General features: G+C 45.3%; 1 pseudogene; it reads right to left on the reverse strand.

Moving 5' to 3' along the window:
- Positions 1 to 6,678: 6,678 nt before the first annotated feature.
- Positions 6,679 to 6,775, reverse strand: LOC133768535 (U6 spliceosomal RNA; annotated as a pseudogene).
- Positions 6,776 to 12,858: the final 6,083 nt, after the last annotated feature.

The following is a 12,858-nucleotide window of genomic DNA, read 5'->3' on the forward strand; positions in this document are numbered from 1 at the left end:
TGTATTGAATGGTGGTGTCTCCAAGAGCAAGAAAAACAATGGGAATCCACTGCACTCATTCGCAATAAAGAGTAAACGTGCCGGTGCCGTGGCTCAATAGGCTAATCCTCCGCCTGCGGCACCGGCACACCGGGTTCTAGTCCCAGTCGGGGCGCCGGATTCTGTCCCAGTTGCCCCTCTTCCAGGCCAGCTCTCTGCTATGGCCCGGGAGTGCAGTGGAGGATGGCCCAAGTGCTTGGGTCCTGCACCCGCATGGGAGACCAGGAGAAGCACCTGGCTCCTGGCTTCGGATCAGCGCGATGATCCGGCTGCAGTGTGGCGGCCGCGGCAGCCATTGGAGAGTGAACCAATGGCAAAAGGAAGACCTTTCTCTCTGTCTCTCTCTCTCTCTCACTGTCCACTCGGCCTGTCAAAAAAAAAAAAAAAAAGTAAACGTGCTCAACGAGTGGAAGAAATTTTCCTCATTTATCAAGTAAGAATACTACTGCTGTGCAAGGGTATTGTGAGTTAGCGATCATATGTGCAAAGTCCTAGTGCAGTGTCCGCCGCACAGTGGACACTCAGCAAGCTGTGGCTATTTTTATTTATGTCAGATCCTATCTAGTTTCCAACTACTTAATTCCTTTACCTCCCACAAGTCTGGTACCACCTGCCACCCTACATCCACTTCATCCCCTCTGCCCACCAGACGAGCTCAACCCTAACCTGAAGCCAATCCTAACCTCAGTGTCAACCCGTCTTGGCTGCTGGCTTTTCTGCCCGCCTCCTTCAGCTCCAAGAACCAGACCTCTGCCAGTTCCCCTGGGCCTGAGTGTGCGGTCACAGTGCCTAGTCTCTCTGTCTTTGTGTTCCCAACCCCCACAAGGAAGGGATCCCAAGGAAGATGAAGGGCCATGAGGTCAGTGCAGGAATGCGGTCCCACAGCCAGCAAAGGAGCTTCCCTGAGTCCGCTGCCTGGATTTCCAGTTATCACCTCTTCTGGACGCCCAGGCCCTGCGCTCAGCAGTTTGGATACCCCAGTCTCTTTGAGCAGGATGGTTTGACTGGTGTGTTCTGCACCTTTTGTTCAGTATCTGTTCCCTGAATACCACCCAGCCCAGTTACCAGGTTGAATTCCTGAATGCTGTTTATTCCTCTTGCCCAATTATACTGGGGAAAGTATCAGGATAATAAAACCATCATACTGAAGCCTTTAATTGAAGGCCACATCAAGATGTATTAAAAAAAAATATGTTTCACCTTTGATCTAATGACCTTGTAAGTGGTAATGAAGGCTGTGAAGCTGAGGATTCCAGTACCCCGGGATTGTAGGCAAGTCACTGCTTCTGTGGAGGTTTATGTTAATCTAGCGCCTTCATTAAAGAGCTGGAAGTTCAGCTGCTCTTGCCATTAAACAGTTCACTGAAGACGGAGTTTCGGTTTAGATTGTAGATTAGTGTTGTAATATTGCCAGTTCTCAAAAAAGAAAACACAGCTGTCAGCTGGTTGCTGACCATGGTCGGGAGCTGCGAAGTAAGACGAAGCAAGCACACCTGGTACTGTTTTGTCAACATTGTCCCAGAGGTAGCCCAGCTCAGACTCAGCGAGTTGCTGGACTCAGTCATTCTTTCTCCCTGCTGAGGCATCTAGGAACATTTTAAGTTTTGTTTTTTCTTGTTTTTGTTTTCCTTGTTTTTGTTTTTCTACCTCTTCTGCCTCCCTGGTGGCAATAATCTGGTTGGGAAAAAGATAATTAAGAACATTTCATACAATAAAATAATTCATGGTTTCTCTTAAAAACCTAGAAAATTGCATCCATGTATAAAAAAACATAAAATCACCATCCAGGGGCTGGTGCTGTGGTGGAGCATGTTAAGCTGCCACTTGGGATGTCCACATCCCATATCAGTGTTGGATAGAGTCCTGGCTACTCCACTTCCAATTCAGCTTCCTGCTAATGTGCCTGGGAAGCAGAAGATGATGGCTGAAGTACTTGGGTCCCAACCACTGACATGAGAGGCCTGGATAGAGCCCCAGACCCCTGGCTTCAGTCTGGTCCAGACCCAGCTACTGTGGGAATTTGGGGAGTGAACCTATGGATGGAAGATATCTCTCAATCTCTCTCTCTAGATCTTCCTTTCAAATAAATAATTTTTTTTAAAGCCATCATCTAGGGGCCAGTGTTGTCACATAGCAGGTAAACCACCGCTTGACTGCAAAGCTGGCATCCCATATGGCCGCCAGGTTATGTCCCAACTGCTCCACTTGTGATCCAGCTCCCTGCTAATGGCCTGGGAAAATTACCCACAGATGACCCAAGTGCTTGGGCCCCTGCATCCACATGGGAGACCAGGATGAAGTGCCTGGTTCCTGGCTTCAGCCTGGCTCAGTCCTAGCCATTGCAGCTGCTTGGGGAGTAAACCAGTGGGTGGAAGATATCTCTGTCTCTCCTGCTCTCTCTATAATTCTGACATTTGAATAAACAAATACATCTTTTAAAAAATCACCATCTATCCATCCCAGCATCTAGAAATAACCACTGCTAACATTTTTATGCAATCATACTTGTAGTTTAAAAATAACTGCACATGGGCCTGGCACTATGACATAGTAGGGAAAGCCTCCACCTGCAATGCTGGCTCCACTTCCTATCCAGTTCCCTGCTAATGTACCTGGGAAAGCAGTGGAAAATTACCCAGTTGCCTGGGCCCCTGCTTCCATGTGGGAAACCTGGAAGAAGCTCCTGGCTCCTGGCTTAAGATCGGCACAGCTCTAGTGGTTACTGCCATTTGGGGAGTGAGCCAGTGAATGGAAGACCTCTCTCTCTGTCTCTTCCTCTCTCTCTCTGTAACTCTGCCTCTCAAATAAATAAATCTTTAAAAACAAAACTTCATATATCATAATGTTTTCATTTTAAGACAACATCTTGGGGAAAAAGTAATAATAAAAGTTACCACTTTATCACTTATTGAGCACTTACTATGTGCCAACTACCTTACTAAGTGCTTTAATACAGGGGGACTTCAAAAAGCTCATGGGAAAATGGAATTAAAAGATAAGTTGATTTTGGTGCAAAAACTTTTGAGATCTAGGCAGATTTGTTTTTCATTATATACTTTTCCATGAACTTTTTCTTTAAAAGAAAAAAAAGGTTATTTATTTATTTGAAAGGCAGAGAGAGATCGTGTCTGCTGGTTCACTCCACATATGGCTACAACAGACAAGGCTTGTGGCCAGGTCAAAGCCAGGAGCTGGGAACTCCATCCTGGTCTCCAAGGACTTCAAGTCCTGCCTGCTTCACTTCCAATCCAGCTCCCTATTAATGCACCTGAGAAAGCAGCAGATGATGGGCTAAGACCCTGGGCCCCTGCCACGTATGCAGATCTGGATGGAGTTGCCAGCTCTTGGCATGAGCCCAAGCCTGGGACATTATGGCCATGTTGGTGGTGAGCCAGCAGATGGAAGATTTCTCTGTCTCTCCCTCTCCCTTTCTCTGCTCTCTACCACTTTTCCTTTCAAATAAACAAATCTTTAAAAAAAAAAAAAAAGAGGGAGCCAGCTGACTGCTTCTCTATGCTACACAAGGAGATACCTAATTACAAATCAAGAAGTGGGTTGAATCTGCCAGCACTTAATCTTGAATTTCCCAGCCTCCAGATCTGTAAGAGATAAATACATACTGTTTAATCCACCTAATCTATGGTAATTTTTGAACAGAAGCCTGAATTAAGACAAACTGTTAGTTGTATATACAACAATAATAATATCAGTTTTATATATAATAATACAAGAGTATTAGGCCTACTTCTCCACAGAAACATGGTCTTATTAACCTGCCCATTGGCATTACATCATTCACATGCACTTGATAAAGCTCAAAATACTGGAAACCAAAACCATAGGAACAGAAACCATGGTGGCCAGCGCCGTAGCTTAACAGGCTAATCCTCCACCTTACGACGCCGGCACACTGGGTTCTAGTCCTGGTCAGGGCGCCGGATTCTGTCCCGGTTGCTCCTCTTCCAGGCCAGCTCTCTGCTATGGCCCGGGAGTGCAGTGGAGGATGGCCCAAGTGCTTGGGCCCTGCACCCGCATGGGAGACCAGGAGAAGCACCTGGCTCCTAGCTTTGGATCAGCACGATGCGCCAGCCGTGGCGGCCATTGGAGGGTGAACCAACGGCAAAAAGGAAGACCTTTCTCTCTGTCTCTCTCTCTCACTATCCACTCTGCCTGTCAAAAAAAAAAAAAAAAGAAAAGAAAAAACCATGGTGACCATTATGAGATTTATAACTGTAATATTGGTATATTTTTCAAATACTATAATCTCTCACTAACCAAAAAAGAGTATATTAATGTAATGTATGAATACAATGACCCTACCTGATTAAAGACATTCTGTTATTGCTATGTTAATGCTACTCTATAAACAAAAATTATTTAAATTTTTATCAATTTATTTGCAAGTCATAGAGAGACAGACAGAATTCCCATCTGCTAGTTTACTCCCTGAATGCCTGAGAGCCAAGAACTCAATCCAGATCTCTCACTCGGGTGAAAGGAACACAAATACCTGAGCCATAGCCACTGCACATCACCAGGAAACTGGAACTGGACACACAGCTGATATTTGCACCCAGGACTCTGACTATGCCAAATGCCTGCTCTAAATAAAAAGATTTAAAAGGAATACACACACACACACACAAGATTTGATGTGATATAAGTACATGCAAATTGTCTAAAAACAAAAGCATGATTAAAATTAATCCTATGTGAATCTTATTTTTAAACAAAATTCTCTATGTGGAGCTATAAATAGGAAAACATTGGTATTCCCTAGTATGTATGAGGGATCTTCAAAAGATTCATGGAAAATGAACTAAAAGATATGGTTATTCTGGTGCAAAAATTTTAAAATCCAGGCATAATTTTGTTATGATATGAGTTTTCAAGAACTTTTTGAAGACACCTCCTATGCATGGATTTCGAAAATTTTTTATGCTGAAATAAACTTATTTTTAAATTCCATTTTCCTTACACAAACAACATAAAAAAACACAAAAAATTTTCATTTTCCATGGACTTTTTAAATTATCTCATGCACACATGTGCATATTACATATGTACATATGTGCACATATCTGTCTCGTGTATTTTCCCTACTTCCTACTCCACAGTAATGCCTTCCCTTCCCTTTTACTGTGGAGGAAGGATTTCATGAGTCATTCAAACTCTTTTTATGCCTGAGAAAGATATAGCGTATCTTCAAAGCTGAATGATCAGAGACAAAGTGACAGGCCTACTTTTTGTATGTATTTTAGTATTTCTGGTGGTTTATGTCTAGAAGCAAGCACTGTGTATGTAGACACTGTGGTCTGATCTTCCCTAAAGGGAAACCATATCATTGATTTCCAAAGCATGAGCTTTGCTAATGAGCAACACTGCGATCTGCAGCCATTGTGTTTTCCTTGGAACCATGTTTCCTCGTGGCTCCAAAGTACAAAGAATCAATCTCAGTGCCCTAAAGACTCTTCAGGCTATTGCTCAGCAATTAATCATAGGGAAGAAAAAATCAAAACCCTATTTTCAGCTTAATTGCTTGGAGGGCAACCTTATAGACATAAATAATGCAAACCACAGCGCACCAACGAGCAGTTAGCAGGAAACACACACACTGAAAGCGCTATGTGTAGACATCACATGGCAGGCAGAAAGCAGAAGACCACCTTATTCACATAAAAACCTCCCTGGTCCTATCTGTTTGCTCCATCTTTTCAGCGCCTGTGGGCTGCCTCAGTGAGTAGAGAGAACATCCAGGCAGAGCCATTGACGCAGTCTTGAAACGCTGGGCTGCATTGTTAACCAACATTCCTGGCCCAGTCACAGATGCTACTGCAGGCAAAACAGTCGCAGTAGAATAAGGGAGTATTTTCAGGGTGCCTGTCTGTCTTTTCAGACATCCTTATTACTATTGTTATAAAGCTTCAGGGAATCAGTTATGGACCAACTGTCTGGGCAGTCCATTTTTTTTTTCTGGATTTACCAATTTTTTTTGATAATTTTTTATTTAATTTTTTAAGGGAAACAAATTTCATATATTTCACATATGCAGATTTAGGAACATAGTGATACTTCTCACCCTATCCTCCTGCCCTCCCAAGCCCCCACCCTCCCTCCTCCTTCCTTTCCCATTCCTTCCATTAATTTTTACAATGAGCTACTCTCAGTCTATTTTATATTCCTAATATTAGTCCTACACTAAGTAAAGAATTGAACAAATAGAAAGAAGAAAAAAAGAAACCACTGTTTCTCAACAGTAGAGACAAGGGCTGTAAATAATCATCAAATCTTGAAATATCAAAAAAAAATGCACTCCACACATTTTTTAAAAGAATTTATTTATTTGAGAAGTAGAGTTATAGACAAAGACAGAGAGAAAGGTCTTGCATCCGCTGGTTCACTCCCCAAATGGCCACAACACCCAGAGCTGAGTCAATCTAAAGGTAGCAGCCAGGAGCTTCCCCAGGGTCTCCCACGTGGGTACAGGGGCCCAAGCACTTGGGACATCTTCTACTGCTTTCCCAGGCCTTAGCAGAGAGCTGGATTGGAAGAGGAGCAGCCTGGACAAGAACCACTGCCCATATGGGATTCCAGTGCTGCAGGCAGAGGCTTAACCCACTATACCACAGCGCCGGCCCCAACGCTCCACGAATTTGCGTGTCAACCTTATGCAGGAGCCGTGCTAAGCTTCTCTGTATCATTCCAATTTTACAATATGTGCTACCAAAGTGAGCACAGCCCACATTTCTTACATTTCAAATCAGGGCTGGGAAACTCTGTCTGCACCAAGATTCAGCACGGCTCAGAAGGGACGCCACCTAAGTGAGGGTACCCGCAGTAAACAGAGTTTTATGCAAAGAGTTTCACCACAGCTATCTTTGAAAAAATGTAATTTATTTGAGAGGCAGACAGATGGAGAGGGAGAGACAGAGAAAGCAAGCTTCCAGCCACTGACTCATTCTGCAAATGCCTGCGAGCTGGAAACTCGGCCCAAGTCTCCCATGTGAGCGGCAACTCAAGTACTTGAGCTATCACCTGCCGAGTCCCAGGGTGCGCATTCACAGCAAGCTGGAGTCTGGGGTGAAGCCAGAACTCTAACCTAGGCAGTCTGATATGGGGATATGGGTGTCCCGAGTGGCTTCTTGACCTCTGTGCCAACTGCCTGGCTCCCTCAGCAGAGCTAATTTAATGGCAGGCTGAGTTATATGGAGATAGGCAGGGTTAAGGGATCCCAAAAGGGATGGGGAAGTAACCAGGACTAACAGTGCTGCAGGTACTCTTCTGGCCCTGAAGCTCACGGACAGGAAACAGGGCTGTGAGTGCTGGGTGAGCTGCAGCTGCGGGGCAGGGGCCACCTTGAGTAGTCCTTCCCAGAAGATGCAGCCCCTGAAGCAGGGAAGAGGCAGGAAGAGGCACCTCCATCTCCCTCTTCTCCCACCCTCCATCCCCTGGCAGGGCCTCCCTCTGGTTGGTCCCCAAGGGAAACTGGCGGCAGGGAACCCAGGTGGCACTGTTGGTAAGGCTCAGCTCTCTGCTGGGTGCACGGATCAGGTTAGACAGGGGTGGAGAAGAGTCGGGGAGAGCAGGAGGGCAAACAGCAAGTGATGAGAACAGACCCAGAAAGGACTGCAGGCCTGTGATTCCCTGACCCACTGAAGTGGCAGAGCATAGACACCACACCTTCAGTCCAACCAACTCCAAGTGCACCCCCACACACACACACACCTGCTAGGCCCATGAGAAGCAGGTAAATTTGGGATACCAAACATCATTTCCTCTCTCTGAGGGATCTGTAACCTAAGGCAGCAGACAGACTGGTGAGGAGATGATTTCAATACAATATGGCATGGAGAAATAAATGCATGTGGGCAGTCATCCATTGCAGCATTTCTTATAATTGCAGGAAAGCAGAGGAATAAACTCACTGCCCATCAGTTCAGAGTTGGTTAAATAATGGGCCATCCATTCAATAGAATCTTATATCACTGCATATTTAAAATGAAAATCTTCATGTTGTGCAATGGAATAATCTCTGAGACTTTTAAAAAAGTACATTTACTAATTTGAAAGACTAGATGAGAGACAGAGAGACATACAGGGAGATATCTTCCATCCACCAGTTCACTCCCCAAAAAGCTGTAACGAATGGGCCTGGGCCAGACAGATGCTAGGAGCTAGGAACTCCATCTGGATCTCCCACATGGGTGGCAGAGCCATCTTCTGCTGCTTTCCCAGGCACGTTAGTAGGGAGTTGGATGGGAAGTGGAGCAGCCAGGACTCAAAATAGTGCTAGAACATGGGATGCTCATGTTGCAAGCAGAGGTTTAACCTGCTGTACCACGCTGCAGGTTTTGAGACATTTTGTTTAATTTATTTTTTAATCTATTTTTGATAGATGTTTGAGACAGAAAAGGAACACATAAGCTTTTTTTTAGTTTATTTATTTGACAGATAGAGTTAGACAGTGAGAGAGAACGACAGAGAGAAAGGTCTTCCTTTTCTGTTGGCTCACCCCCCAAATGGCCGCTACGGCCAGAACTACACCGATCCAAAGCCAGGAGCCAGGTGCTTCCTCCTGGTCTCCCATGCAGGTGCAGGGCCCAAAAACTTGGGCCATCCTCCACTGCACTCCTGAGCCACAGCAGAGAGATGGACTGGAAAAGGGGCAACCAGGTCAGGAACCTGGCACCCATATGGGATGCCGGCGCCACAGGCGGAGGATTAACCAAGTGAGCCACGGCAACGGCCCCAAGACATTTTGTTGAATGAAACAGGAGAGGACTGTTGTATGTGATATGCTACCATTTGTGTGACTGGATGGAAGGATAGAAAAGAAGGAAGGAAGAGAGGAAAGGAGAATAAGGAAGAAAAAGAATATATGGTATGCATTTGCTTGTATATACTGGCCAGTCTCTGAATGGTTTCCTAAGAAAGTGGTGATATTTGTTGTCTCTGGGCAACAGAAATCTTGTCTCCAGGCCAAGCTAAAAGGAGAGATAGTGCTGTTTACCTTTTTGAGCCTTTTGAAATCTGAATCACATGAATGTATTACTAATTAAAAAATAAACTAATGAAAATTAAAATTGAAAAGTCAGCATAACATGCTACCTGCACAGGGTAGAAGGAAGCCCCTGGCTTCCTGGAGAGTGTGCTGCCTGCTCTGAATCTTCAAGGCCCAGCAGAGCTTGGTGGGAGAAGAAGGCTTGTGGGGCTGGAGAGATGGGTTAAGCAAAGGCCTCGTTGCCTGAGGCTGCAGAGAGCTGTGCCTCTGAGGATGAGAGGCCGGGCGTAACTGGAGCCAAGTAACAAAGAGGGGAGTGACAGGGGAAGGGGTAGGGGCCTGGCAGGGCCATGTGTAGAACCTTCCAGACTGTATTTCTTCCTGCAGGCAGGCTGCGAAGTGTCCCTGTGCACTCCTGGGTTAAGGACTGGTTTGAGGGATATGAGACTGGAGACAGAGGAGCCATTCTTGGAGTCCTTGAAAAACCCATACATTTAATTCCATCAGATGAACTGGAACAGTTGCACCAGTGAGAAAGCCAATTGTCTGATACAAATTGACAACAGACAAGATACAGTTTCTTGGAGCTGGTGTTGTGATGCAGTGGGTTAAGCTGCTCCTACCATGCCAGCATCCCTTATCAGAGGTGCCAGATCGAGTCCTGGGGCTCCACTTTCACTTCCCATCCAGCTCCCTGCTCATGCACCTGGGAAAGCAGCAGAAGATGGCCTGAGTCCTTGAACGCCTGCACCCACATGGGGGACGCGGATGGAGTTCCTGGCTCCTGGCTTCATTGTGGCCCAGCCCTTTCCCTTTCTCTCTGTCACTCTGCCTTTCAAGTAAACAAAACAAAAAATAAATAAATAAATCTTGGGGCCGGTGCTGTGATGTAGTGGGTAAAGCTGCCATCTGCAGTGCCATCATCCCATATGGGCGCTGGTTCAAGTACCAGCTGCTCCACTTCCGATCCAGCTCTCTGCTATGGCCTGGGAAAGCAGTGAAAGATGGTCCAAGTCCTTGGGCCCCTACACCCACATGGGAGACCTGGAAGAAGCTCCTGGCCCCTGGCTTCGGATCAGCACAGCTCCGGCCATTTTGGCCAATTGGGGAGTGAACCAGCACATGGAAGACCTCTCTCTCTCTCTCTCTCTCTGCCTTTCTTTCTCTCTGTAACTCTGACTTTCAAATAAATAAATAAATCGTTTTTAAAAATTTTTTAAAAATAGTTCCTTTAAACATAAATAAATAAATCCTTTTAGAAAAAGTTTCCTAATAACATTTGTCAGTATTCAAAAATATCACACTACTAAGATTGACTTGGTGTTGGTTCACTCATTTTGACATGTTTCAAAAGAGTTCCTGGAGAAAACCGGAAATGGAGAACCTTCGTCAACCAGCCTGACACTGGGATTGGGAAAGCTGCTTGTGTTGATGTCAAGAGCAGCGTACCTTGAGCCAGCATGACAGGGCGGCAACCACAGGTCTTGGGCAACTCACACCTCCTGGCCCACCAAACCAGACTCTGACTCAGGAGCTTGGTTCCTGCCACCCATGGGGAGACCTGGAGGGAGTTCCTGGCTCCAACTGCCATAGCTGTTGCAGCCATGAGGGAGTGAACCAGCAGATGGAAGATCTCTTTCTTTCTCTGACACTCTGCCTTTCAAATAAATAATTATCTATTTACTTAAAAGATGTATTTATTTATTTGAAAGAGTTACAGAAACAGGGAGAGACAGAAGGAGAAAGACAGACCTTCCATCCACTGCTTCCTTCCCCCAAATGGCTGCAAGGGCTGGGATTGGGCCACGCAGAAACCAGAAGCCAGGAACTCCATCTGGGTCTCCCACAGGTGGCAGGAACAGAAGCACTTGAGCCATCTTCCACTGCCTTCTCAGGCACATTAGCCAGGAGCTGGATTGGAAATGGAGCAGCTAGGACTTGAACTGGCAGTCAGGTGGGATGCCAGCATCTCAGATGACAGTTTAACTTGCTGTGTCACAACACCAGTCCCATAAATAAACTTTCAAATAAATAAATTTTTAAATAAGTAAGTATCCACTGATGACTCCGTCCCAGCTAGAAAATAGACGGTTGAGTTCACGTGCCTGACTTGCTAGGTCATCAGTTAACAAGCAGAAATAAAAAGACAATATCATCTCCAATTAATTTCCTTAACTCATGGTGAAGTCGATGTTTAACACACTATCAGCATTCAATAAAACACCATAGCATCCCCTATCAGAATGCCTGGGTTGGAGTCCTGCCTTTAGCAGATCCAAGGAGCCATACCTGCTGCCTCCAAGGGTCTGCATGAATAGGAAATTAGGGTCAGGAACCAGAGCCGGGGATTTAACCCAGTGAATATTCCAGTGAGTTCCTGGCTCCTGCCCAGCCCTGTTACAGATATTTGTAGAGTGGACCAGCTGATGGGAGCATTCTCCCTATTAGGTCTCTGCCTCTCAATGAATAAGGACTTTAAAAAATATTGTAGAGTAACAGTTATTCCTAAGATTAACAGAAGTTTAAGGTTTGTACCTAGTTATGCCATTTTTTCAAACACAGATAATTACATATTAAAAATTTATTCCTGGGGTGGTCATTTTGCTTAGTGATTAAGACATGGGTTAAGATGACCATGTAGGAGCCTAAGCCTCCACCTGCAGCACCAGCATCTCATATGGGTGCCGGTTCATGTCCTGGCTGCTCCTCTTCCAATTCAACTCTCCATTATGGCCTGGGACAACAGCAGAGGATGGCCCAAGTGCTTGGACCCCTGTACCCACGTGGGAAACCCTGAAGAAGCTCCTAGCTCCTGGCTTTGCATCAGCCCAGCTCTGGCTGGTGCAACCATTTGGTGAGTGAACCAGTAGATGAATCTTTCTCTCTGTCTCTCCTTCTCTCTGCCAGTTACTCTGCCTCTCAAATAAATACATAAAATCTTTTTTTTTTAAGATACCCACAGATATTGGAATAGCTGGATTCAATTCCTGGTTCTGATTCCTGACCCTAGCTTCCTGTTAATGCAGACCCTGGAAAGTAGCAGATGACGGTTCAAGGTTCAAGTAACTGGGTCCCCACCATCCACTGGAGCTTTGGCTCCAGCCCCAACCCTGGCTGACCATTGTAGGCATTTTGGATGTGAACCAGTGATGAGAGCTTTCTCTCTCTCTCTCGCTCTCTCGCTCTCGCTCTCAAACAAACTTTTAACTTATATTTAGTCCAAGATGATCAGGTAAGATTAGTAATAAGAGAGAGAGAGCAAGAGAATAATATATAATAAATACAACAGGAAAAAAGAAACGTAAGCCTCAGAGTCAGAAAACCCTTGATCAGGTTCTCTAGCCAGACTTTCACCTTTTCTGTGCCCTGGGCAGGTGGCCTAATCTCCCTGAGCCTTGCTTTTCTCATCTCTCTTAAGTAAATTTAAAAGGCATTTGCCACAAGTATTTTCATCTCCTTTTCCTCCTCCTTCTGGTTTTTCTCAGGAACAAGACCGCAAGTTAATGAGGCCCAGTTTCCGAAGTGCTTCCACTGGGAAACACATAGAGAAGCATTGTTACTGTGTTAATTTGTTTCTGAGGCTTGGGTTGTAACTGCAGCCATTGAACTTGAAGGACATCCAGTTACAGAGGCTTTCCCTGCCCACTCCACCTACAGAGTGCAGCTGGTCCTGTGCACTGGGATTCAAGCAACCAGGGATGAGAAAGAGATGGGGGGAAATTGCATATGTACTGGATAGGTACAGATTATTTTCTTGTAATTATTCCCTGAATAATACAGGGTAGCAACTATTAACATAGCATTTCTGTTGTGTTAGG

The sequence above is a fragment of the Lepus europaeus genome, chromosome 1, assembly GCF_033115175.1.
Source record: "Lepus europaeus isolate LE1 chromosome 1, mLepTim1.pri, whole genome shotgun sequence".
Lineage (NCBI taxonomy): Eukaryota > Metazoa > Chordata > Mammalia > Lagomorpha > Leporidae > Lepus > Lepus europaeus.